Below are 26,761 nucleotides of genomic sequence, written 5' to 3'. Positions count from 1 at the left end.
TTGGGATGCTGGCATCGGGATTCTGACTGGTGTCTGCATTCTGAGTGCTGGCATTCCTACAGACGGGATTTAAACTACATTCCTTTAGACCTAGTATAATACATTCACACATAAATCATACAAAAAATAAGTCAGTGAAGTGTCTTAAATAGATATTGTTGTCATTTATTGGTAATTCCCTTAGAATTTTATATAGAGAGTAATTAAGATTCTTTAGACAATAACTCATTAAGGTAGGGAAGATATATTTTCAACACTCTAGGTGTGAAACATTGAAGTGTAAGAGCAGCCTCCCTACGTTTCAGGAAATCAGACAAATCATTATATGCAAATATTATATTTCCTAACACATCATCTCCCTGACTAAATGTAGTAAATAGGGAATAATAATGTTTCACAACTGGTGAAACTGTCTTTCAAACATATAAAAGCCCTCAGTACTGAATGAGACCAAGCACAGTCCAGAGATCCTTTGCATCTAATTGTATTCAGTCTGCTAAATTTTTCCAGACAACAATGTCAGGAGTGAAGGGACAACAGAAGAAATGCCCAGAGCCTTGCCCAGAGCCATGCCCACCACCACCCCAACAACAGTGCCAGGATCGTAAGTGTCTCATCTATTGGTCTTTTCCTTAGAAACTACACATATTATACTATACCAGAGAGTAATGTTTTTTTTTTTAAATGTCATATGTCTAGGTTATGCAACCAATATAGAGATGAGCGGTTGGTTTACTCAGTTATGTACAAGTCTCAAAAACAGCGTCATATCGGCTATCTGGCTCTCACATAGTATCATATCGGCTATCTGGCTCTCACATATCAGTATCATATCGGCTATCTGGCTCTCACATATCAGCATCATATCGGCTATCTGGCTCTCACATTTTTGAATGGCCAATAAGATAAATCCAAACTAATCAGAACAAGCGCTAATTTGTCAAAACCGAACCACTCATCTCAAATATATAGAGTATTATTCCAGACTTCTTACAATGAGAATGGTAGGTTTGCTTCTGTGCTACCATAGGCTGTAATTTGTGTCATTATATACTGCTTTTGTCAAGTCATACAGTACTTGATGTAGCTCAATTGAAAATATGTAAAAAGTAATAATGGATGAAAGAGAAAAGTACTTTAGCAGATAAAAATAACCTAGGTTATTGTAAGGCTATTGTTCATTTCAATATTGTGGCTTAGATATAACAAATTTCCAAGTATACACATATGGAAATATGCAACATGGTACCGTGAGATTTCGTTTAGAAAATACAGCACTGTCCGGCACCCAGTGAAGTAGATCTGTTTTGTCTTTTAGGGCTACATTTACTGCTATGTTGCTTTTGGACTGTCTTGTCTTTGGCATCCAACTTAAACTCCATCATGTGTTACATACTCTACAGGCCTTAGCTCTGTGAGTGCAGGGACAAACCACCAGCTACAGATGTGTGTCCTCAAACACTATTGCAGCAGTCATGCCAAACAGTCCTTCTCGGCGCGCCAGGTCCCATGCGACTCGGCTTTTGCCGATTGACTTTTTCACTCAAAAATGCATCTGACTCGCAATGAGATGGGACAAGACTGTCTTGATTAATTGGATATGTGACACGTGTGCAACTAAATACGTTTTGGGGGAAGAAGTTGCCAAAAAGACACTACACCACTTGGCACAGCTTACTAGCGCCAGGTGACTTGTGTAGCATGGCATATTGAGTCTATGTGTAGACATCTGCAGTTCAATCAGGCTACAGGTAACTATGTGATGAATGTGGAGAGACATATAGTGTTCAGCAGGGCCATAGTGAAGAGTGTGTGAGTGGTGCTGTCACCCTGGAGCATTCCTGCCCAATGGCCCCTGCATCAGACTAGCAAGGTGCCATGGCCATTAGAGTGTCCTTTGGGTGTCCGGGCAGCTCCAGGTCTGTAGAGAGCTGGCCACACCTTCGTTAGAAAAAAGTCCGGGGGGGGGGGATCAGTGTGATCACAGGCAGAGGAAACAGCAGCCTCCCTGGCTCCTCTGCAGCTCAGCACACGGCAGCATGTGCTGAGCTGGAGAGAGAGCCTGCTGCTGCTGATAGGTAAGAGGTGGGGGGGGTGGCAGTAGACCTGGGACCCCGCCGGGCGACAACAACAAGCCAGGGACCATGTAATTAGTGCCCGCCTACCCCTCCTCTCAGCGACCCTGGGCAGCACCACACTTCCTACTGCTGACAGTCCTGCCCTTCATGTGATGTCATGTATTTGGTGGGCAGGGCCAGCACAGGGTGCTAGGGAGCCCTGCTTTGGTGTATATAGTGCTTTTCTGATGCATGTAATACACAACTATAGACTGTCTGCCATGCTCATTGGACACAGATCTGTGATGTCACTACATGATGCATTTGCCTCACCAGAAATGCTGTTCACTATATTGGACACTATATTGGACATCAATAAAAGTTAGAAAAGAGATGAGTAACTAAAGTCTGAAAGGTTTCCTAGTATACTATCCTCCGAGTGGGATGTAGTTATCAGACCAGCAGACACTGGAAGTCCGACATGGGACTTAAGATAGGTGTCGAAATACCGACGCCTATCTTAATACCGATGTAGCAACACAGACAGACGCCAGCCCGAACAAAGTATGTCCGGGGCATCTAAGCCGCTAGCCACAGGGGGGGGGGGGGTAGATTTAAGTAGCATAATGGGTTAGCGTTAGGTTTTGAGGAGGGAGGTTAAGGATAGGCATCCCTAGGGGGAGGGTTAGGGTTAGGCACCACTGGGGGGGTTAGGGATAGGCACCAAGGGGGGAGGGTTAGGTTTAGGCCCAAAGGGGGGAGACTTAGGGGATAGTTAGGGTAAGGCTACAAGAAGGGAGGGTTAGGGGGAGAAGGGGGAGGGTTAGTATACTTACCCAACCCCTACCGGGATACCAACCATCGGGATGCCGCTGTCTATATTTTGACAAGAGGCATCCCGACAGTCGGCATTACATACCGATTCCCTCCGAGTAAGAGCAGCCTGGATTTCTCTTTGATTACAAGCATAATCCATTCCAGAGCATGAAATGATATTTGCTGTTTTTGTTTCAGCTTGCAAGCCAGAGCCAGTGTGTCCTCAACCAAAATGTCCTCCTCAGAAATGTCTTCCTCCACAAGGTAAAACAGGATCTAACATTTTCAAAATACTATTTATATTTTATTTTAAAAATATATATATATTTTTTTATAGAAATTAATTTCACCCCAGTTAAGTGTATGTTTATTATGCAATACAGCATTTTCCTTTTTATGCTCCTATGCTTTTTAAAACTTGTTGGTTTAATTTGCACATTACTAGAAATAGTTAAGATATAATTACAGCACCTATTGGGGAACATTTTATAAAGCTGGTGTATATAAAATGTAATATTTGTGCTTTAACCCATATGTAGAACTTAGCATATGATGGTTGCTTCAGATACAATACCTATTTATATAGTTTCCTGTGCACCATCTTTACAGTCGGACACATACATATATATAAATACATATACACAAGATAGATAGACATCCACACTGGCACACATGCTATTGTATTTTAGTTTGTAATTGCACACAGTTATAAGACTTTAATTCCGGTTAAGTTAATTTTTATTCTGCATTTTGTTTAGGACAACATTTAGTACATAGGGATTTCCCACCAGTGGTAACCATCAAGTTGCATGTGCAGTGCGTATTGGACACATGCTCAGGTTGAAAACATTGGGTGTTTGCAACTGATGTTTTAATTCTGCCCACCTCTAAATCATGCCCAGTAACATGTATCATTGTAATGGTGGCCATGTTTACTACATAAATAAGTAGTATGGTTGATTAAAAAAAAAATTGCAATGAGGAAAGCAAATAAAAATATTACCAGTGTGTGATTTGTAGTTTTACAATTATAGTTATTATTTCTTGTACGGAAGCCATCCAATATATTTTTATAATCTGTTGGTGAATTTGAAATTACCAACTCTTGGGGTAAGGAATTTCACAGCTTTACCGTCCTTGTTCCATTAGCAAATGATGACCCCTTGTCTTTTGCATGGGCCTTCTTACAAGACTTTAGTTAGACAAATCTGTGTATTGACCTGGAATTTATTTATACATTATTAATAAGGTTGCCTCTGAGGTACTCATTTTCTAATGTAGACAAACCTATGTTTTCTAACCTCTTATGGTCAAATTAATGACGTATACAACTCTAATACTACTTATGCATTGTTGCATAACAACCATTGATGGCCACACTGACCTGGCTTACAATTTTCTGCTGCAACTTCAGTAGACTGGCACATTATATATCTGCCAATGCCACAAATGTTCTGGCTTGTCCCTTACAATGTGTTTCTTTTATTTCCTGTAGAGCCGTGTAAGCCAGCTCCACAATGTCAGCAGAAGCATCACCAAAAATGAGTGAAGATAATAATAATGGAAAGCCTCAAGCCAACTTTACAAGGATCATTATGGAAGTTGTTATACTATTTACCAATTGTACTTAGTGAATGAATTATTGGTTAAACAAGGTGATGGAGTAAATGTAAAAAAATAAAATTGAGAAAAAAAAACATAATTTTCTGGTTTATTGTTTTAAAGCCAATGACCATATCTACACCATGATACACAATAAACATTTTTTTTTCTGAATACAGCAAAACTACATGTAACAAACATTAGGTAACATCAGGCAGCTATAATCTCATTAGGTTACATAGGAAAAGTATCTAATCAATGCAGGGAAGAAAATCTTAATTGAAATCACTGGATAAAATGACTTCCATGGTGTGAATGGGCCATGATTGGCTTCTAATAAGAATAAATAAGCCTTCACATTGCTCAGGGAACAGTAATGACTAGGACAACCTCCATCTGAAATGGTGTGAGAAGACACATTTCTAATTACGGAATGTAGTTACCATCTCAGCGACCGGGTTGCTGGAGCTCAGAACACAGGTGCTGGAATCCCGACAGCAGTCGGAATCCTGGGTTCAGTATTCAGACCGCTGGCATCCCGATGGTAAGTATAGGGTTAGGGGGTGGGTTAGGTTTAGGGTTAGGGTTTAGGGATAGATATGAAGGGGAGAGTTAGGGTTAGGTTGTGGGAAAAGTGGGTTAGGGTACTTATGTTCAGGCACCGGGATTCTGACTGTCGGGATGCAGTTTGTCGATATTCTGACTGCCGACTGCCGGGATCCCGTACCCAACCCCTAATTCCTACTGCTGTCCTAAATACAGGGAGAAACCATAAACTCAAATCCTAAATTGATGATCATTATCAGGGGCTTCACAAGTGGGCCATGACCCTGTAGATGACTTTTGCCAAGAATCCTTTTTATTATATTATGAGATGTGAATACAACAGTTGTTCAAGCAATGCAAACAGCAAGTCATTCTATGATAAAGGGAAAATATGTATGACACTAAGGGGTCTATGTACTAATCCCTGGAAAGAGATAAGATAGATGGAGATAAAGTAATAATCAGTAATAATAACTAATCAGCTCCTAACTGTCAAGTTATAGGCTTTGTTTGAAAAATTAAAGTTAGGAGCTGAGAAGTTGGTACTGGTTCTCTCTCCACCTTATATCTCTCCAAGTCTTAATACATAGACCACTCTGGGGTCTATTCACTAAGCCTGGGAGAGAGATGAAATGGAGAAAGATAAGTCCCAGCCAATCAGCTCCTGTCAGTTTACAGGCTGTGTTTGAAAAATGACAGTTGGGAGCTGATTGGCTGGGGTTTATCTTTCTCCTTTTTATCTTTCTCCAAGGCTTACTGAATAGACCCCTAAGTGCTGTTATCTACTCTTATTTAAAAGGAATATTAGTTAAAATTCAGTTGTATGGAGTAGTCTTTGTGGAGTAGTGTTCAGAAAAAATATACATAAAAAATGTATTATAATATAGTAGGGAACATGCAGTAACACTATTATCTTTCACCAAACACCAGCAGAGTATTAGGGGTATATTTACTAAGGTGCAGGTTTTTAGAAGTGGAGTTGTTGCCCATAGCAACCAATCAGATTCTATCTATTATCTTCTAGAATAGAGGTGGGCAATAAGCGCCCCCCCCACCCCCCAGATGTTGTAAAACTACACATCCCAGCATGCCTTGCCACAGTTTTGCTATATGGCCATGCTAAAAATGTTGCAATGCATACAGGAATTTGCAGTTCAACAACAGCTGGAGGCTGCTTATTGCCCACTCCTGTTCTAGAAGGTGCTAGATAAATGTTAAGTAGAATCTGATTGGTTGCTATGGGCAACATCTCCATTTTTAAAAACAGGGGTTATGCTACAGGGGCATAACTATGGGGGCACTGCTACAGGGGCATAACTATGGGGGCACTGCTACAGGGGCATAACTATGGGGGCACTGCTACAGGGGCATAACTATGGAGGCACTACTACAGGGGCGTAACTATGAGGGCACTACTACAGGGGCATAACTATGGGGGCATTGCTACAGGGGCATAACTATGGGGGCACTACTACAGGGGCATAACTATGGGGGCACTGCTACAGGGGCATAACTTAGGGGGCACTACTACAGGGGCATAACTATGAGGGCACTACTACAGGAGCATAACTATGAGGGCACTACAGGGGCATAACTATGGCCCTGCTACAGGGGCATAACTATGGGAGCACTGCTACAGGGACATAACTATGAGGGCACTACTACAGGGGCATAACTATGGGGGCACTACAGGGGCATAACTATGGCCCTGCTACAGGGACATAACTATGGGGGCACTACTTCAGGGACATAACTATGGGGGTACTACTTCAGGGGCATAACTATGATGGCACTGCTACAGGAGCATAGCTATGGGGGCACTGCTACAGGGGCATAACTATGGCGCTGCTACAGGGGCATAACTATGAGGGCACTGCTACAGGGGCATAACTTAGGGGGGCACTGCTACAGGGACATAACTATGGGGGCACTGCTACAGGGGCATAACTATGAGGGCACTACTACAGGGGCATAACTATGGGGGCACTGCTACAGGGGTATAACTATGGGGGCACTGCTGCAGGGGCATAACTATGTGGGCACTACTACAGGGGCATTATATGGGGGCACTACTATAGGATTTCCTTCCTTGCAAATCAAGGGGGTAACGTCGACATATGTAAATATATTTTTGGGTAAAAGGTAAAAAAGTTTCCTGACCCCTGAACTAGATGGAACAACTCACATGTGTTAAAATATTCTATTCCTCATATAAGTGAAGCATAAGGTTGACTTGCATTCCTGAGATTACTTTCAACTACCCCCGGCCTATAAGAAATAAGTGATTGACACTTGTAGGTGGTCATGTTCCTTTTTCATAGTGATAAGGGAGCCTATGGTGTGTGAGAGGCGGAGTTTTGTAAGTGTTTTTATGGATTAACAAATTGCATCAATCTTCTGGTCTTCTGCAAATTCTCTCCCTCACTATAATGTAATGTAATGATTTTCATTATGTTGTAATGTTGTTTATGGTGGTAGAAAGAACTTATTTTTATTTGTGACTATGGTATTTTATATTAGCTAGGTGCGCTCACCCTACAAATTATGATGCATTAGGCCTTTATTGCTCCGACTGAAAAATTGGACTCTGGCCCTGATTCAGAGCCGGACGCTCTGACAGAGCACTCGCTCTGAATCAGGGCCGTCCCTGCTCCTTTTTGGAGCGGCCTCCTGGCCGCTCGCATAGCTGTGGGTGACCACCCACAGCTATAACGAGCGGGCAAAATGATGGTCGCTATGGTCAAGACCATCGCGACCATCGGGCTTGCGACGAGACCCTGCGGTAGAGTCTCGCTGCCGCAAGCCCAGGAGCGCTTTTGGCTCTATCAGAGCCAAAAGCACTCCCACTGACATCACTAGTGATGTCAGTGGGGCCGGACCCAGACGGTAGGCGTTCCCATGGGAATGCCTCCGTCTGGGCAGCCACGCCCCAGGGACGCCCACCAAAGGGGGCGTGCTGTCAATCCCCATCGACAGCACGCCCCCTTTGGCCGTCGTTATTCGGGCCTCACGCATGCGCATGACGGAGGTGCCTCTTGGGCACCATCGACCCGCTTGCGAGCGCTCAGCGCTCGCGAGCGGGTCTGAATCAGGCCCTCTGTCAGTCCGAGTGCACTTTGTGGATTCTGGAAGAGTTGAACACCAATGATTGAGTCGTTGTATGCAAGTAATGGTCTTGTTTGTTTTTCTTTTTTTTTGCCCATCATCATACTGTACTAACATTTTAATATTAAATTCAATAAAAAAATTAATTTTATACATTTTAAATGCCAATTCAAGTTGTTTTGAGTTGTTATTTATTAAATTAATATTTTTTATTTGTTAGATATTTATTAAAGAGGGCCGAACGCGTTGGTTGCTGGAGCTCAGAACACATGTGCTGGAATCCCGACAGCAGTCGGAATCCTGGGTTCAGTATTCAGACCGCTGGCATCCCAATGGTAAGTATAGGGTTAGGGGGTGGGTTAGGTTTAGGGTTTAGGGATAGATATGAAGGGGAGGGTTAGGGTTAGGTTGTGGGAAAAGTGGGTTAGGGTACTTATGTTCAGGCACCGGGATTCTGACTGTCGGGATGCAGTTTGTCGATATTCTGACTGCCGACTGCCGGGATCCCGTACCCAACCCCTAATTACTACTGCTGTCCTAAATACAGGGAGAAACCATAAACTCAAATCCTAAATTGATGATCATTATCAGGGGCTTCACAAGTGGGCAATGACCCCGTAGATGACTTTTGCCAAGAATCCTTTTATTATATTATGAGATGTGAATACAACAGTTGTTCAAGCAATGCAAACAGCAAGTCATTCTATGATAAAGGGAAAATATGTATGACACTAAGGGGTGAATGTACTAATCGCTGGAAAAAGATAAGATAGATGGAGATAAAGTAATAATCAGTAATAATAACTAATCAGCTCCTAACTGTCAAGTTATAGGCTTTGTTTGAAAAATTAAAGTTAGGAGCTGAGAAGTTGGTACTGGTTCTCTCTCCACCTTATATCTCTCCAAGTCTTAATACATAGACCACTCTGGGGTCTATTCACTAAGCCTGGGAGAGAGATGAAATGGAGAAAGATAAGTCCCAGCCAATCAGCTCCTGTCAGTTTACAGGCTGTGTTTGAAAAATGACAGTTGGGAGCTGATTGGCTGGGGTTTATCTTTCTCCTTTTTATCTTTCTCCAAGGCTTACTGAATAGACCCCTAAGTGCTGTTATCTACTCTTATTTAAAAGGAATATTAGTTAAAATTCAGTTGTATGGAGTAGTCTTAGTGGAGTAGTGTTCAGAAAAAATATACATAAAAAATGTATTATAATATAGTAGGGAACATGCAGTAACACTATTATCTTTCACCAAACACCTGCAGAGTATTAGGGGTATATTTACTAAGGTGCAGGTTTTTAGAAGTGGAGTTGTTGCCCATAGCAACCAATCAGATTCTATCTATTATCTTCTAGAATAGAGGTGGGCAATAAGCGCCCCCCCCCACCCCCCCAGATGTTGTAAAACTACACATCCCAGCATGCCTTGCCACAGTTTTGCTATATGGCCATGCTAAAAATGTTGCAATGCATACAGGAATTTGCAGTTCAACAACAGCTGGAGTCTGCTTATTGCCCACTCCTGTTCTAGAAGGTGCTAGATAAATGTTAAGTAGAATCTGATTGGTTGCTATGGGCAACATCTCCACTTTTAAAAACAGGGGTTATGCTACAGGGGCATAACTATGGGGGCACTGCTACAGGGGCATAACTATGGGGGCACTGCTACAGGGGCATAACTATGGAGGCACTACTACAGGGGCGTAACTATGAGGGCACTACTACAGGGGCATAACTATGGGGGCATTGCTACAGGGGCATAACTATGGGGGCACTACTACAGGGGCATAACTATGGGGGCACTGCTACAGGGGCATAACTATGGGGGCACTACTACAGGGGCATAACTATGAAGGCACTACTACAGGAGCATAACTATGAGGGCACTACAGGGGCATAACTATGGCCCTGCTACAGGGGCGTAACTATGGGAGCACTGCTACAGGGACATAACTATGAGGGCACTACTACAGGGGCATAACTATGGGGGCACTACAGGGGCATAACTATGGCCCTGCTACAGGGACATAACTATGGGAGCACTACTTCAGGGACAAAACTATGGGGGTACTACTACAGGGGCATAACTATGATGGCACTGCTACAGGAGCATAGCTATGGGGGCACGGCTACAGGGGCATAACTATGGCGCTGCTACAGGGGCATAACTATGAGGGCACTACCACAGGGGCATAACTTAGGGGGGCACTGCTACAGGGACATAACTATGGGGGCACTGCTACAGGGGCATAACTATAAGGGCACTACTACAGGTGCATAACTATGGGGGCACTGCTACAGGGGCATAACTATGGGGGCACTGCTACAGGGGCATAACTATGAGGGCACTGCTACAGGGGTATAACTATGGGGGCACTGCTGCAGCGGCATAACTATGTGGGCACTACTACAGGGGCATTATATGGGGGCACTACTATAGGATTTCCTTCCTTGCAAATCAAGGGGGTAACGTCGACGTATGTAAATATATTTTTGGGTAAAAGGTAAAAAAGTTTCCTGACCCCTGACCTTGATGGAACAACTCACATGTGTTAAAATGTTCTTTTCCTCATATAAGTGAAGCATAAGTTGACTTGCATTCCTGAGATTACTTTCAACTACCCCCGGCCTATAAGAAATAAGTGATTGACACTTGTAGGTGGTCATGTTCCTTTTTCATAGTGATAAGGGAGCCTATGGTGTGTGAGAGGCGGAGTTTTGTAAGTGTTTTTATGGATTAACAAATTGCATCAATCTTCTGGTCTTCTGCAAATTCTCTCCCTCACTATAATGTAATGTAATGATTTTCATTATGTTGTTTATGGTGGTGGAAAGAACTTATTTTTATTTGTGACTATGGTATTTTATATTAGCTAGGTGTGCTCACCCCACAAATTATGATGCATTAGGCCTTTATTGCTCCGACTGAAAAATTGGACTCTGGCCCTGTTTCAGAGCCGGACGCTCTGACAGAGCACTCGCTCTGAATCAGGGCCGTCCCTGCTCCTGCTCCTCCTCCTGGCCGCTCGCATAGCTGTGGGTGACCACCCACAGCTATAGCGAGCGGGCAAAATGATGGTCGCTATGGTCAAGACCATCGCGACCATCAGGCTTGCGACGAGACCCTGCGGTAGGGTCTCGCTGCCGCAAGCCCAGGGGCGCTTTTGGCTCTATCAGAGCCAAAAGCACTCCCACTGACATCACTAGTGATGTCAGTGGGACCGGACCCAGACGGTAGGCGTTCCCATGGGAATGCGTCCGTCTGGGCAGCCACGCCCCCGGGACGCCCACCAAAGAGGGCGTGCTGTCAATCACCATCGACAGCACGCCCCCTTTGGCCGTCGTTATTCGGGCCTCGCGCATGCGCATGACGGAGGCGCCTCTTGGGCACCATCGACCCGCTTGCGAGCGCTCAGCGCTCGCGAGCGGGGTTGAATCAGGCCCTCTGTCCGTCCGAGTGTACTTTGTGGATTCTGGAAGAGTTGAACACCAATGATTGAGTTGTTGTATGCAAGTAATGGTCTTGTTTGTTTTTCTTTTTTTTTGCCCATCATCATACTGTACTAACATTTTAATATTCAATTCAATAAAAAAATAAATTTTATATATTTTAAATGCCAATTCAAGTTGTTTTGAGTTGTTATTTATTAAATTAATATTTTTTATTTGTTAGATATTTATTAAAGAGGGCCGAACGCGTTGGTTGTTCAGGATATGAATGCTCCTGTTATCAAATCTCTACGCATACACTAGGAGCCTTTGTAATATGAGTGGATCACAGCACTTAGGGCCTGATTCAGAGCCGGACGCTCTGAAAGAGCGCTCGCTCTAAATCAGTCGTTTGTTTTTTTTGGAGCGGCCTCCTGGCCGCTCGCATAGCTGTAAGTAACCACCCACAGCTATAGCGAGCGGCCATGATGATGGTCGCAATGGTCAAGACCATTGCGACCATCGGGCTTGCGACGAGACCCTTGTGTTAGGGTGTCATTCATCGCAAGCCCCAGAGAGCTTTCGGCTCTAACAGAGCCGGAAGCTCTCCACTGATATCACTCGTGATGTCAGTGGGGCCTCCCCCAAATGGCAAGCGTTCCCTCGGGAACGCCTCCGTTTGGGTAGTCACCCCCCCGGCCTGCCCACCAAACGGGGCGAGCTGTCACTCAACATCGACAGCTCGCCCCCTTTGGTGCGAGACCCGGAGCGATGGATTGACTGCCGCTAGCCGGGTCTTGCGCATGCACACGACGACCCGGTTGCGAGCGCTCAGCGCTTGCGACCGGGTCTGAATCAGGCCCTTAGTGTCTTGTATATTTTTTCTTTATCATTGTATAGTGAAGGGTGACCTGTTACATAGATTGTGTGAATTCACTGTGCACGTGATGTGACTCAGAAACACCAAAAAGGGGAAAGGCGACAAGATCACTGCAAGCCCTGCCCTGGACTTCTCATTGCACATTACTGCATCATTTTTAATGAGTACTAAGCCAATGGGACTGACGTAGACATAAGCCAGTTGTAGAAAATGGTGTTGCAAGCTACACTCTAACATTGTAGATTGATAGAAATCTAGACAAATAATTACTTTTTTATATTTTGACAGCTTATTACTATTTTATATTTTGTCAGCACTGTCAGAACAGTCTTTGCATGTGAATGCATTGCCAGGAGACATACATTTTTTTCTGCTGTGCGATTAATATCACTATAATTATAACTATGTGTTTATATAGCACAGTGTACTCTGCAAAGTTTTAGAACTAGGACCCTGCTCGCAGGATTGCAATCTATGGGAAAATAGGAGTGTGCTGCATGAGATTTAGGGGAGAATTTACGAATCCACTGCTTCCTGGTGGGTTGCAAGTACATATTTAAAACGGCATCCAGAGTCAGAGTAAAGCCTGGCATGCTTTACACTGACTCTGGGTGCCGTTTTAAATATGTACCTGCAACCCACCGGGAAGCAGCGACTGCTTTGTAAATTTTCCCCTTAGTGTCACAGATGCATTGTAGTGCAACTAAATTGCATTAGGAAAATATGCTTAGTGGGTCTGTTTGAGCTAATCACAAAACATTTTTGACTAAACAAGGATTGTTGCAGTGGCGCTTAGAGCATCATATAATACACATGGAAATTGATAATTTTTATCTGAATTTTTTAAAAAATATATAAAAATAAATATAAGCCTCAACTATAAGCTCCCGGGACCAAAGTATAAATGATCACATTTCAAACAGTATCAGTTATCAGTTCAGAGCAAATAGTGCACTTCAATTTAAAGTATAAGGAAATACAATCTTAATACTTGACACAGTGTCTCTGTCAGGATGTGGTCTGGGATCGGCCGCTACTCACCTCCGCACTGGCGTCCTTGGGCTTAGGTGTTCAGTCGCTGGGAGTGGAGGTGAGTGGTGGCTGAGTATTCCCCAAGGGGTCTGCTAGGACTTCAGTGCATGCGTCCTGGTTCCCGGGGTGCCGAGCATATACGCAGACATTTTGGCCCATATCACCTGACTAATCTCTCTCAATGGTAGTCCTGCGGTCACTCAGCTGATCCTCTGATCCAATGATCAGATACCAAGGGGTATTTAGTCTGACTCCAGGAACAGGATATTGCTGTTTTATTATTATTTATTTATTTATTACCATTTATTTATATAGTGCACACATATTCCGCAGCGCTTAACAGAGAATAGTTGGCCATTCACATCAGTCCCTGCCCCAGTGGAGCTTACAATCTATGTTCCCTATCACATGCTCACACACATACACACTAGGGTTAATTTTTTATGCTTGGAGCCAATTAACCTACCAGTATATTTTTGGAGTGTGGGAGGAAACCGGAGTACCCGGAGGAAACCCACGCAAGCACAGAGAGAATATACAAACTCCGCACAGTTAGGGCCGAGGTGGGAATCGAACCCACGACCTCAGTGCTGTGAGGCAGTAACGCTAACCATTACACCATCTGTGCTGTTCAACATCACTGTTCTAGTGACTGTGATACTCACCAGTATTTCTCCATGTAAAATCCTCAGTGTGTTGCTTCAGCCTTTTCGCTATCCTCCAGTGTTATTTGTATCAGCTTCCATACTGTCTCCCAGTGTGTCACTTCAGTTCCCTCACTGAACTACAGTTCTTCATGTAATAGCTCTTGTGTTGTGCTGTTCGGTTCCCCAGCTGCCTCCCTGTGTTACAGGTGTCAGCTTTCATGCTGATTACTAGATAGCTCTCAATTGAATTCCTGTGTTAAACTTTCCTGTGTTCTTCAGAACAAATCTGCGACTGGATCCATAACAATTCTCAGTTCATTCCTGTGTAAGCCTTTCCTGTATTCTTCAAAGCAAACCTGCGACTAGAGCCTTAACAAATTCTCAGTGCATTCCTGTGTCTACCTTTACATGTGTTTCTTAGAGCAAGCCTGTGACTGGATCTCTTACAATCCTCAGTATGCCCCTGTGTCTACATTCATTGTGTTTCTCTATGCAAGTCTGTGACTGGATCTTTACAATCCTCCATACACCCCTGTGTCTACATCCCCAGTGCTCCTTGGAGCAAGGCTGCAGCTGGATTATCTCCAGTAACCATCTGATTTCCTAGTGTTAATACATTTCAGTGGTAACTCTCTTACATAAAGTTTCCGGTCTTCCTGTTACTCCCAGGTACCTGTCCAGGGGGCTGCGACCTGCTCACTTGGTGCAGCAAAACCCATATCCCAACTGGAGGGGTCACTGGTGAAGACTACCAGTGAGTTAGACGCCTCTGGGCAGGTCTAGCCAAACCTGGGTTTGGCCACAATAGGGAGACCTAGTCACTGTCACTCACCTAGGGTTCCCTGGCCACCCTAACCCCCTGGCTTTTGTCCCCACCTGAGGAACCTCCTGTATGGATCATGACAGTCTCTATGTCTCTAAGTATAGTCGAGAGAATAACCAATAATGAGCACAACATATAGCCACAATCTAAAGTGGAAATCTAAAGCTCAGGCCTCCTATTGAACCAGAAATAAAAGATAAATAGTCACCAGCAATTGTGAACGTGTAAGGTAACAATTCAGCTGAACAGCCGAACAAATGTCCATAAAATAGCTCAATTTATAGGCACGAAATACTTGCAGGAGAATTCCTTTATAAATACTAACTAACGATGTCCTCCTTAATTAGCCCCGGATTGGTGGTCAGCAAGAGCTCCAATGCTCTAATGATTTCGGTGATGAACACCGGGCTATGTGCAGCTGGAGGACAAGGGGGGCAAATCTGAAGCAGTCACTCCAGTATAAGGCGGCTGTTATCCCAAGTGGGTGCAGCCACACTGGTCCCTCGTTAAAGAACCCACCATGCGATAATAAAAGCTCCTGCAGGCTTGCACTGAAGGACCACTCAGGAAAAGGTCTTCGCGCAGCTATGTTGGTATAGCTATGGCGTGACTTGAATTGCTGGGCCGCTCAGAACAGGAGGCAGCTTCAATAATATACAATGCTCCGAATGAAGAAACACCTGTGAACTTCAACGTGTTTCTCCGTATTTAACGTCTTTCTCAAGAAGCATACACCTGCAGATAAAAATGTCTCAATTTCCATTTGTATGATATGATGCTCTAAGCACCACTGCAACAATCCTTGTTTAGTTGTTTTTTTGCGTGGAGACTGACAATCCCCACTTTTTTTCTTAAAGAGTGGCGGCTGGAACATCATCATTTTAATTAACACAGATTCAAAGTAGGCGCCAGGGTATTTTTCTGAGCAAAACATTTTTTGTTTGGGGGTTATAAGGTTGTTATAAGCTAATAATAATGGATGAGGAAGAGTAGCACAGATCTTGAGCACATAGTAGAGATAAAGATTTGGGGAATATTTTGACACAAATAAAGAGATTTATGTTGGAGCAATTTTGTTAATCGCTTTGCATGCAGGGCCATAACTAGGGGTGTGCAAGCGGTGGCATCACCCAGAGAGCAGGCAGGGTCGGCAACAGAAATCATGGGGCCTGGTACATCCATTTTTTAGGGACCCCTGAAGAAATGTTTCCTCCCTAGACAGATGGTGACTTCAGTCAGTATTCACACTATTAATGTAAGAGATCCTAGGCAAAATTTTGCAGGGCAAAATGTGAACTGATCAAACAACTTTTATATTATTAAACTGTATTTGATAACTTGGTACCATTTCAATCGGTAATATTTCTTTAGAATGAAGATTACTGTCCGTGAGTCTTTTCCTCTTAATCCTGCAGGTTGTAGGTAATCTCCAACCATTCCCCCCGCCTAGTTCTCTTCAGCCTTATCCCACCTTGTGTCTCTCCAGTCCCACTGTGTCTCTCCAGCCTCATTCCCCTGTGTCTCTCTAGCTCACTTCTATCTTTCCAGCCCTAGCCCCCTTCTGTCTCTCCGAGACACTCTCCTGTTCCTCCAGCCTCAGAGTGTCCCTGAAGCCATCACATTTACCTTCTTCCATATCTTCTGGTGCCCACTGTGGCTCCTCTGCACGGTCTTTCAGAGGTGTGGTGCACGTGACGTCATGATGTCACTTGCGCTGTGCCGCAATACACAAAAATTTCTATTACAAACTACAGTGGCTCCCTGGATAAACCCTGAGCTGTTGCTTGTGCTGCTGCTGCAGTGATCAGCAGGGCACAGGCATGTACTGGGTTTGTACATGCCTGCACCCTGCTGATCACTGCAGTAGCAGCGCAGGCAGCGGTTACAGCTAGGTTTGTCTGTGGGACCTTCTGGGACCCCATAGAACCTCGGAACCTGGTACAGATGTGTCCCTAGTCTTCCCCTGTTGTTGTGCCTGGGCGCAGGGTCCTGTGGGCAGTACCATTGCATCCCTGTGGCACCTTAATTTGGCTTGCAGAGCCGACCATAGCCTCCCTTGGAGGGGCTCCGGACATGCTCCCTGCAGTCTGTAGTGCTTTCCAGGAGCATGCTTAGGCAGTGCTCTACTTTCTAGTGCCAGTGGTCCCTTCCCCTCATGATGTCACAGGTTAGGGAGTAGGTCAGCACATTTCGGCATAAAGCCCTGCTACCGCCCTGTTTGTATATTAGTAGAAGTATTTGATTTTGGATTCTGTAAAGTAAGGCAACCAATCTAAGGACTGGCAGAGCTGAGTAGCAGTAGGCTATTTGGTTAAAAAATTTATCTACACTCTGGAAGTAATTGAATTAGCCGTGGGACTTATTGAAGGGTTTTAGCTCCTGAGTCAAGTGCCCAGAGCTACTGTGTTCATTTCTATCCTGCGGCTAACATGTGGTGATGCATAGATTCTGATTTAAGTGTCCTGATCTATGCAACTACAGTGCACAGTAAGCCCAGAGTTCTTACGAGGGTTAACATACCCCACTGTACTAGCCATGCATGGGGATACCCTTTCCCTCCCCAATCCTGATCTCTGTGTAAGATTCAAGCAAGTCTACATAAATACAAATGCATGCAGTTTATTTTCTGGGTATATGTTCAACCAATTTCGATATTTTACCTAACACAACTTAGTGTAAATTTAACTAAAGATCAATTCCTATGTCACTGCAATATCAGTCTCCAGGCAAAACGTACAGTGTAGCGCCATACTTCTTATCTTAAAAATGTGGTTAAGGGATCTTTAAAAAGCAGAGCAATATGTAATCTTGGTAGCAGATGTGACAATTTAATCAACTTTCCATCATTTAGACCAAACAATTGTGTTAATGCAGACAAAGCAATGCTTATTAATCCATAATCAATTTCCTCCAACAGGTCTAAAAATCTGGTTGGTGAATGATTTACATGGGGTCATTTGCCGAGTGGACTACATGCGGCTCCTTTTATTTGGTCCAAGTATCTGGTTGTGCCAAATATTTCTAACTATGTGTATAGTAAATTGGTCATAGATCTGGTCAATGGCTAATCTGAAAAATAATGCTTGTTGGTAACTTAAAAAAGATTGTGCACAAAGTAAACTAGAAACATAAATGAATCAATCTAAATATTCCACTCATCTCTGTAGCAGAATGATAGTTTAACGTTGCCCTATAATTCCCACAACAAAATGACTGTGGGCAATACCCTTTTTTCCTCTTTGTGTTCCCCAGTCTCCCCATGTTCAATGTGTCATGGGCTTATTCATATAAAGCTAAAAATGCCGTAAGGTCCAAAGTTGATACCCTATCATTGGCTATAAGGTGACCAGTATTGTATTGTATTGTATTGTGTTCCCTGTGTGTTATGTTACAACTGTTACAGTTTGATTGTTTTAACCCCTTTAAATAAAAGCACTACAACTATGTGGGTTGTATTTTAGAAACTTTAATTGATTCACTTAAATACAATCAATAAACTGATATTTGAACAATCACATAATCAAGGATCTCTCTCTGTGGACGTGGGTTCTCGATCTCTCTATTTCTTCACACATTTCTGGTCTTGGTGTTGTTGACATGTCTCTAAAGAAAATAAAAGACACACATTGTAATTTGTCGGCCTGAATCCTCAGACTGTGCTGGTATAACAAGGTGTTTGGTTGTTCAATTTGACCATCATTAATAATGATTATACTATATGTGGCCATCAAACAATGATTATACCTTATCAAAACCAGATCCTGTTTGTCCCTTATGTAACAAGACAATCATAATTTGACTACATACTGGTGTAACTGCTCACTGATTGTGCTGGTCACTTGCTGTACCACACTGAGGGGGTCATTCAGACCCGGTCATTAGCGCCAATGCGCTCGGACCGGGTCCATGGCCCCCCACAGAGCATGCGCACGATGGCACCGGCGCCGTCGTGCGCATGCGTGAGACCCGCTACGACCGACAGCGCCGGTCGTAGCGGGTCTCGATCCAAAGGGGGCGAGCTGTCAATGTTGATTGACAGCTCGCCCCGTTTGGAAGGCGGGCCGGGGGGGTGGCAGCCCAAACGGAGGCGTTCCCATGGGAACGCCTACCGTTTGGTGGCGGCCCCACTGACATCACTAGTGATGTCGGGGCTCTCGGGGCTTACGACAAGGAAGACCCTACCCTGGGGTCTCGTCGTAAGCCCCGATGGATCATCACCGGAGCGGTCGTTAGAGCTGTGGGTGTTAACCCACAGCCTAACGACCGCAACAGAGGCGGACGGTCAGGATGCAAGTGGCCGCCCAGTTTCTGAGCGACCGCTTGCATCCTCCGACCGCCTCTGAATGAGGCCCTGAGTGCAGAGAGGTGAGCACATACCAATATTATGCATCTCTTATGTCTGTATTTTTTTGTGTATTGTTGACTTACTCCTGGTCAGGTGGAATGGGGACAGAGAGGGAGGGGGCGAGCATAGGCCAAGTACATTAAGGGCAAGTTTACTAAGTGCTTCTTAATTAGACATGGATGCATCCGCAGGTATAACTATTAGGAAGCATATCTGTTGTGAGCACTATAGGGCTGGTGAAATAATATACCAGGGTGATACCGACAATCAGTAGCACTATCTAGCCGCACGGCACTCCCAGCCAGTGCCAGATTAAGGTTCACATGGGCCTGGAGCTGAAATCTATGAAGGGCCTATTGCGTGATGTGCAGGGGGTGTGACTAGTGATGTGAGGAGATATAGGTTGAAAAAGCACAAATCTTAAATTCTAAATATATACATTGTTGATTATGGTGTAAAATGAATAAATCCATGTTTTCACCATAATTGACATTGTATATATTTAGAATTTATATATTTAGAATTATTTTATTTACATTGTTGTGAGGGTATTTTGTGACCTAGCAAATTTACGCTATGTGCGCTCTGCGAACCTTGTTTCATGAAAATAATTAAACTAATAATCATACGACCAAAATATGGCATATTAATAATAACAAGGGTCTCATTATGTCATCTTTCATACTATGGGCCTGATTCAGATGTGGACGCTATTGCTCAGCTGCAAGGAAGCGCCTGTGCAATATGTCCAACTAGAATGCAAATACAGCAGGAGGTGTCTGTAGGATATAGACACCTCCTGCCTGCATCTGAGATCCCACTGCAGCATCCATAGATACTGCCTCAGATCACCATTGCGACCATCTGCCCCCAAACAGCAGACTGCGGCTCAGGGAGTACTGCGACTGTGATCAGAGGGCCCATTGTGCACATGCACGCCACCATCAGATATGTACGTATACCATTGGGTTTATCTACATATCTTATTCAGGCCCTGTGGTCATATACTATGTGTTTGTATTAGGGGTGAGCGGGTTCGGATTTCTGAAATCCGAACCCCCCCGAGCCCCCCCGATCCGAGTCCGATCCGAGTCAGGCTCGACTTTTACCGCCTGACTCGGATCTGAAATCGAGGCAAAACGTCATCATCCCGCCATCCGAGTCTCGCGGGTTTTGGATCCTATATAAGGTACCCGCGTCGGCGCCATTTTCTCACTCGGCTGTGGACAGTGAAGAGGGAGGGTGGGAGTTAGGGCTGGCTGGGCTGTGTAGTGTAGTGTAGTGTAGTGCTGCTGTTGTCCACTACTTCAAAGTCCATAGGGGCTGGCTGTGTTGTGCTGTGCTGCTGTTGTTAATAGGGGCTGTGTCCACTACTTCAAAGTCCATAGGGGCTGGCTGGACTGTGTTGTGCAGTCAGTTCTCCATAGGGGCTGTGTCCACTCCAAAGTCCTGTGCAGTGTCCCAGTCCTAAAGTGGTGCTGTAGTGTTGTCCAGGGGGTGCTCTGTCCATCAGAGGTGCTCCCCCCAAGTACTAAAAAAATAATATATTTTCTGTGTTTGTGAATTGTGTGCGCAGTAGCCGCACGTGAATCAACAAAGTAGTGCCAAGCGTGCGCCTGTGTCATAAGTAAAGGGCCGGCTGGCTTGACCGTTAAAGGGTGCTGTAACCCCCAAAGTACACTCCTGTCCAAACCAAAAAAAAAAATATTTTCTGTGTTTGTGAATTGTGTGCGCAGTAGCCGCACGTGCATCAACAAAGTAGTGCCAAGCGTGCGCCTGTGTCATAAGTAAAGGGCCGGCTGGCTTGACCGTTAAAGGGTGCTGTAACCCCCAAAGTACACTCCAGTCCAAACCAAAAAAATATATATTTTCTGTGTTTGTGAATTGTGTGCGCAGTAGCCGCACGTGCATCAACAAAGTAGTGCCAAGCGTGCGCCTGTGTCATAAGTAAAGGGCCGGCTGGCTTGACCGTTAAAGGGTGCTGTAACCCCCAAAGTACACTCCAGTCCAAACCAAAAAAAAATTAGTTTCTGTGTTTGTGAATTGTGTGCGCAGTAGCCGCACGTGCATAAACAAAGTAGTGCCAAGCGTGCGCCTGTGTCATAAGTAAAGGGCCGGCTGGCTTGACCGTTAAAGGGTGCTGTAACCCCCAAAGTACACTCCAGTCCAAACCAAAAAAAATATAATTTTCTGTGTTTGTGAATTGTGTGCGCAGTAGCCGCACGTGCATCAACAAAGTAGTGCCAAGCGTGCGCCTGTGTCATAAGTAAAGGGCCTGCTGGCTTGACCGTTAAAGGGTGCTGTAACCCCCAAAGTACACTCCAGTCCAAACCAAAAAAATATATATTTTCTGTGTTTGTGAATTGTGTGCGCAGTAGCCGCACGTGCATCAACAAAGTAGTGCCAAGCGTGCGCCTGTGTCATAAGTAAAGGGCCGGCTGGCTTGACCGTTAAATGGTGCTGTAACCCCCAAAGTACACTCCAAACCAAAAAAATATATATTTTCTGTGTTTGTGACTTGTGTGCACTGTGGCTGCACGTGCATCAACAAAGGAGCAGCGCGAAGCGTGCGCCTGTGTCCCATAAGTAAAGAGCCGGCTGGCTCATTTCTTAAAGGGTGGTGTAACCCACAAAGTGCACTACTCTCCAGCAAAAATAAAAAAATATTTTCTGTGTTTGTGTGCGCTTTAGCCGCACGTATATATCAATATAACATAAATGGAGGACCAAACTTTCTCCGATAAAAATAAAATAGGGAAAGATCAAGAACCACTTCCTCCTAATGCTGTTGCTGCTGCTGGGAGTTGTTCATCATCCCAGAGAGGAAGTAGGAACATCACTACTTTTACTAAACAATTGACCTTCCAACAGTCCCTAGCGATGAGGATGAAGTACGACAGCAGTCATCCTGAAGCAAAATGTATAACTGAGGCCTTGACTGCTATGTTGGTGTTAGACGTGCATCCGGTAATCGCCATTAGTGCAGTTGGATTTAGACAATTGATGGAAGTAGTGTGTCCCTGGTTCCAAATCCCGTCTAGATTCCACCTGCATCCTCAAAGCAGCAGCGACAAGCGTGCGTCTGTCTGTTAAAGGGTGGTGTAACCCTCAAAGTGCGCTCCACAAACAATAAAAATATTGTTCTTTTTTTTTCTGTCTTTGTGAAATGTGTGGGCTGTAGCCGCACCTGCATCCTTAAAGCAGCAGCGACAAGCATGCGTCTGTCTGTTAAAGGGTGGTGACACCCTCAAAGTGTGCTACACAAACAATAAAAATATTGTTCTTTTTTTTTCTGTCTTTGTGAAATGTGTGGGCTGTAGCCGCACCTGCATCCTTAAAGCAGCAGCGACAAGCGTGTGTCTGTCTGTTAATGGGTGGTGACACCCTCAAAGTGTGCTACACAAACAATAAAAATATTGTTCTTTTTTTTCTGTCTTTGTGAAATGTGTGGGCTGTAGCCGCACCTGCATCCTTAAAGCAGCAGCGTCAAGCGTGCGTCTGTCTGTTAAAGGGTGGTGACACCCTCAAAGTGTGCTACACAAACAATAAAAATATTGTTCTTTTTTTTTCTGTCTTTGTGAATTGTGTGGGCTGTAGCCGCACTTGCATCCTCAAAGCAGCAGCGACAAGCGTGCGTCTGTCTGTTAAAGGATGGTGACACCCTCAAAGTGTGCTACACAAACAATAAAAATATTGTTCTTTTTTTTTTCTGTCTTTGTGAATTGTGTGGGCTGTAGCCGCACTTGCATCCTCAAAGCAGCAGCGACAAGCGTGCGTCTGTCTGTTAAAGGGTGGTGACACCCTCAAAGTGTGCTACACAAACAATAAAAATATTCTTCTTTTTTCTGTCTTTGTGAATTGTGTGGGCTGTAGCCGCACTTGCATCCTCAAAGCAGCAGCGACAAGCGTGCGTCTTTCTGTTAAAGGTTGGTGTAACCCTCAAAGTGCTCCAAAAAATAAAAAACTATTTTTTTAATGTGTTTGTGACTTGTGTGCGATGTAGCCGCACGTGCATCAACATAGTAGCAGCGCCAAGCGTGTGCCTGTGTCATAATTCAAGGGCTGGTTTGGTCATCTGGTCCAGACTGAAGGACGTGCCAACAATTTCTGACAAGTCTACTGTCACTGCATATGATACTGTCCTCAAAGCAGCAGCGACAAGCGTGCGTCTGTCTGTTAAAGGGTGGTGACACCCTCAAAGTGTGCTACACAAACAATAAAAATATTGTTCTTTTTTTTCTGTATTTGTGAATTGTGTGGGCTGTAGCCGCACTTGCATCCTCAAAGCAGCAGCGACAAGCGTGCGTCTGTCTGTTAAAGGGTGGTGTAACTCTCAAAGTGCTCCAAAAAATAAAAAACTATTTTTTTAATGTGTTTGTGACTTGTGTGCGATGTAGCCGCACATGCATCAACATAGTAGCAGCGCCAAGCGTGCGCCTGTGTCATAAGTCAAGGGCTGGTTTAGACATCTGGTCCGGACTGAAGGACGTGCCAACAATTTCTGACAAGTCTACTGTCACTGCATATGATACTGTCCTCAAAGCAGCAGTGACAAGAGTGCGTCTGTCTGTTAAAGGGTGGTGACACCCTCAAAGTGTGCTACACAAACAATAAAAATATTGTTCTTTTTTTTCTGTCTTTGTGAATTGTGTGGGCTGTAGCCGCACTTGCATCCTCAAAGCAGCAGCGACAAGCGTGTGTCTGTTTGTTAAAGGGTGGTGTAACTCTCGAAGTGCTCCAAAAAATAAAAAACTATTTTTTTAAATGTGTTTGTGACTTGTGTGCGATGTAGCCGCACTTGCATCTTCAAAGCAGCAGCGACAAGCGTGCGTCTGTCTGTTAAAGGGTGGTGACACCCTCAAAGTGTGCTACACAAACAATAAAAATATTGTTCTTTTTTTTCTGTCTTTGTGAATTGTGTGGGCTGTAGCCGCACTTGCATCCTCAAAGCAGCAGAGACAAGCGTGCGTCTGTCTGTTAAAGGGTGGTGTAACTCTCAAAGTGCTCCAAAAAAAAACAAACTATTTTTTTAATGTGTTTGTGACTTGTGTGCGATGTAGCCGCGCTTGCATCTTCAAAGCAGCAGCGACAAGCGTGCGTCTGTCTGTTAAAGGGTGGTGACACCCTCAAAGTGTGCTACACAAACAATAAAAATATTCTTCTTCTTTTTTCTGTCTTTGTGAATTGTGTGGGCTGTAGCCACACTTGCATCCTCAAAGCAGCAGCGACAAGCATGCGTCTGTCTGTTAAAGGGTGGTGTAACCCTCAAAGTGTGCTCCACAAACAATAAATATATTCTTCTTTTTTTTTCTGTCTTTGTGAATTGTGTGGGCTGTAGCCGCACTTGCATCCTCAAAGCAGCAGCGACAAGCGTGCGTCTGTCTGTTATAGGATTACATCAGTGACAGCATCCAAGTAGGCATGTCAGACAGTCCGTACCTGTACTGGCAGGAAAAAGAAGCAATTTGGAGGTCCCTGTACAAACTGGCTCTATTTTACCTGAGTTGCCCCCCCTCCAGTGTGTACTCCGAAAGAGTGTTTAGTGCAGCCGGGAACCTTGTCAGCAAAAGGCGTAGGAGGTTGCTTCCACAAAATGTGGAGAAGATGATGTTCATAAAATGAATTATCAACTCTTCCAGGGAGACCAGCCTCCAGAACGTACAGAGGGACCTGTGGTTGTGGATTCCAGCGGGGACTAATTAATACTCTGTGAGGATGAGGATGTACACACTGAAGAGGGTGAGGAATCGGTGGATGAGGAGGATGAGGATGACATCTTGCCTCCGTAGAGCCAGTTTGTGCAGGGACAGATTAATTGTCAGCTTGTTTTGTGGGGGCCCAAACGAACCAATCATTTCAGCCACAGTTGTGTGGCAGACCCTGGCGCTGAAATGATTGGTTTGCTAAAGTGTGCATGTCCTGTTTATACAACATAAGGGTGGGTGGGAGGGCCCAAGGACAATTCCATCTTGCACCTCTTTTTTTTCTTTGCATTATGTACAGTTTGGGGCCTAGTTTTTCAAACTGCCATCCTGTCTGCCACTGCAGTTTCACGCCTAGATGGGTCACGTGTTTGTGCCGCCCACTCGTGTTGCTTAGCATAGTCATCCAGCTACCTCGGTGCAACCTTTTGGACATAAAAACACTATTGTGAGGTGTGAGGTGTTCAGAATAGACTGGAAATGAGTGGAAATTAAGGTTATTGAGGTTAATAATAGCATAGGAGCAGAAAAACCTACAAATTCTGTGATTTTAGCTGTTTTTATGCTTTTTTTAAAAAAAATACAGATCCAAAACACAAAACCCAGAACCCAAAACACGGAAGGGTGGTTTTGGCAAAACCAATCCAGATCCAAAACACGAAGAAAGATCCAGATCCAAAACCAAAACACAAAACACGAAAAGTGGCCGGTGCACACCCCTAGTTTGTATATACATACACAAATGTATAGAATACATATATACACAGATTCTGTCATTGCACACAAGCATACCTTGCAGTACAGCGCTACAGCAGGCTTTTGGAACTACTGGGTCAGCAGGACTGGGTCACGAAGAGGAGGAGAAGGCAGGGGCCGTCTTTATGGAGCTAAACTGCTCTATCTATTCAGCCACGGTAGTGGGGTGGCATGACATCACACATCTGAGGAGGTTCTGAGATAATAGGTGGGACCTGTGAAGCCTTCCCCTGTGCCGCCTTTTGTATTATGGTGGCCAAGTGTACAGCATGATTCCTTGGGGGAAACACTCTCTGCCCATTGGGGAGGCTGCTGTACACTTAACCCTGAGCACCCACCAGGCAAAATAGGGGGGTGGGGGACACATTTGGGGAAATGTTACATTAATTGTCTTAGTGTGATGCAGCTGCTGGGGTACTTAGTGGTGCATGAGTGCAAGCTCATTAACCCAGCTAGTGACAGAGAGCTTGCAGTAGAGACTGCTGAGCGACCCTGGGGTCATCTCAATAGTTACCTGGAAGAAAGCATTAGCTCTCCATTAGAGGCAGCAGGATCTCTAGGTGCCATGCATCTTCCCCTTGTCATGGATCTAGCTCCAGTCCCCGACAGCCGCCTATGTGCTGGCTGTATGACTATAGATTCGGGCAGCTGGACATCCCGGCTATCACTGCCATACTCGTCCCCTATACCTCTCCATTCAACTTCAAGCCACACATATTACACACATACTGTACATTCAGGTTACTTACATTCAAGGATGTTCTGCGCAGGCATCGTAGCAACGCCCACTGCTGCTCTATGGGAAGTGTAGTTCTCATGGCCATAGATGTCCATTAGTTACTGCACTCATTGCCGTGCAGGAACACTACAGCTCCCATCGGGCATTGCACGGGTTGGAAGTGACTGATGGAGCTTGAGCTCTAGATGCTGAAAGTTAAATGCAGTGGCAGGAACTGTCCGAGACTTGATGCCCTGAACTCAACTCAATCTCCAGGCAGGCAGAGCGGCCAGGGAGGTGTGTGG

The 26,761-nt window shown here is 44.6% G+C and overlaps 1 long non-coding RNA gene across 1 annotated transcript; it reads left to right on the top strand.

Moving 5' to 3' along the window:
- Positions 1–453: 453 nt before the first annotated feature.
- On the top strand, positions 454–4,555 carry LOC148443193 (uncharacterized). Its single transcript, XR_015875722.1, has 3 exons — positions 454–604; positions 3,072–3,137; positions 4,369–4,555. It is a non-coding gene; the product is annotated as an uncharacterized LOC148443193 (long non-coding RNA).
- The last annotated feature ends 22,206 nt before the right edge of the window (positions 4,556–26,761 follow it).

The sequence above is a fragment of the Taudactylus pleione genome, unplaced genomic scaffold (genome assembly GCF_031769625.1).
Source record: "Taudactylus pleione unplaced genomic scaffold, aTauple2 ptg001314l, whole genome shotgun sequence".
Taxonomy (NCBI): Eukaryota; Metazoa; Chordata; class Amphibia; order Anura; family Myobatrachidae; genus Taudactylus; species Taudactylus pleione.
Note: the sequence above shows the minus strand (reverse complement) of the source record. Positions and strands in the feature narration are given on the sequence as shown.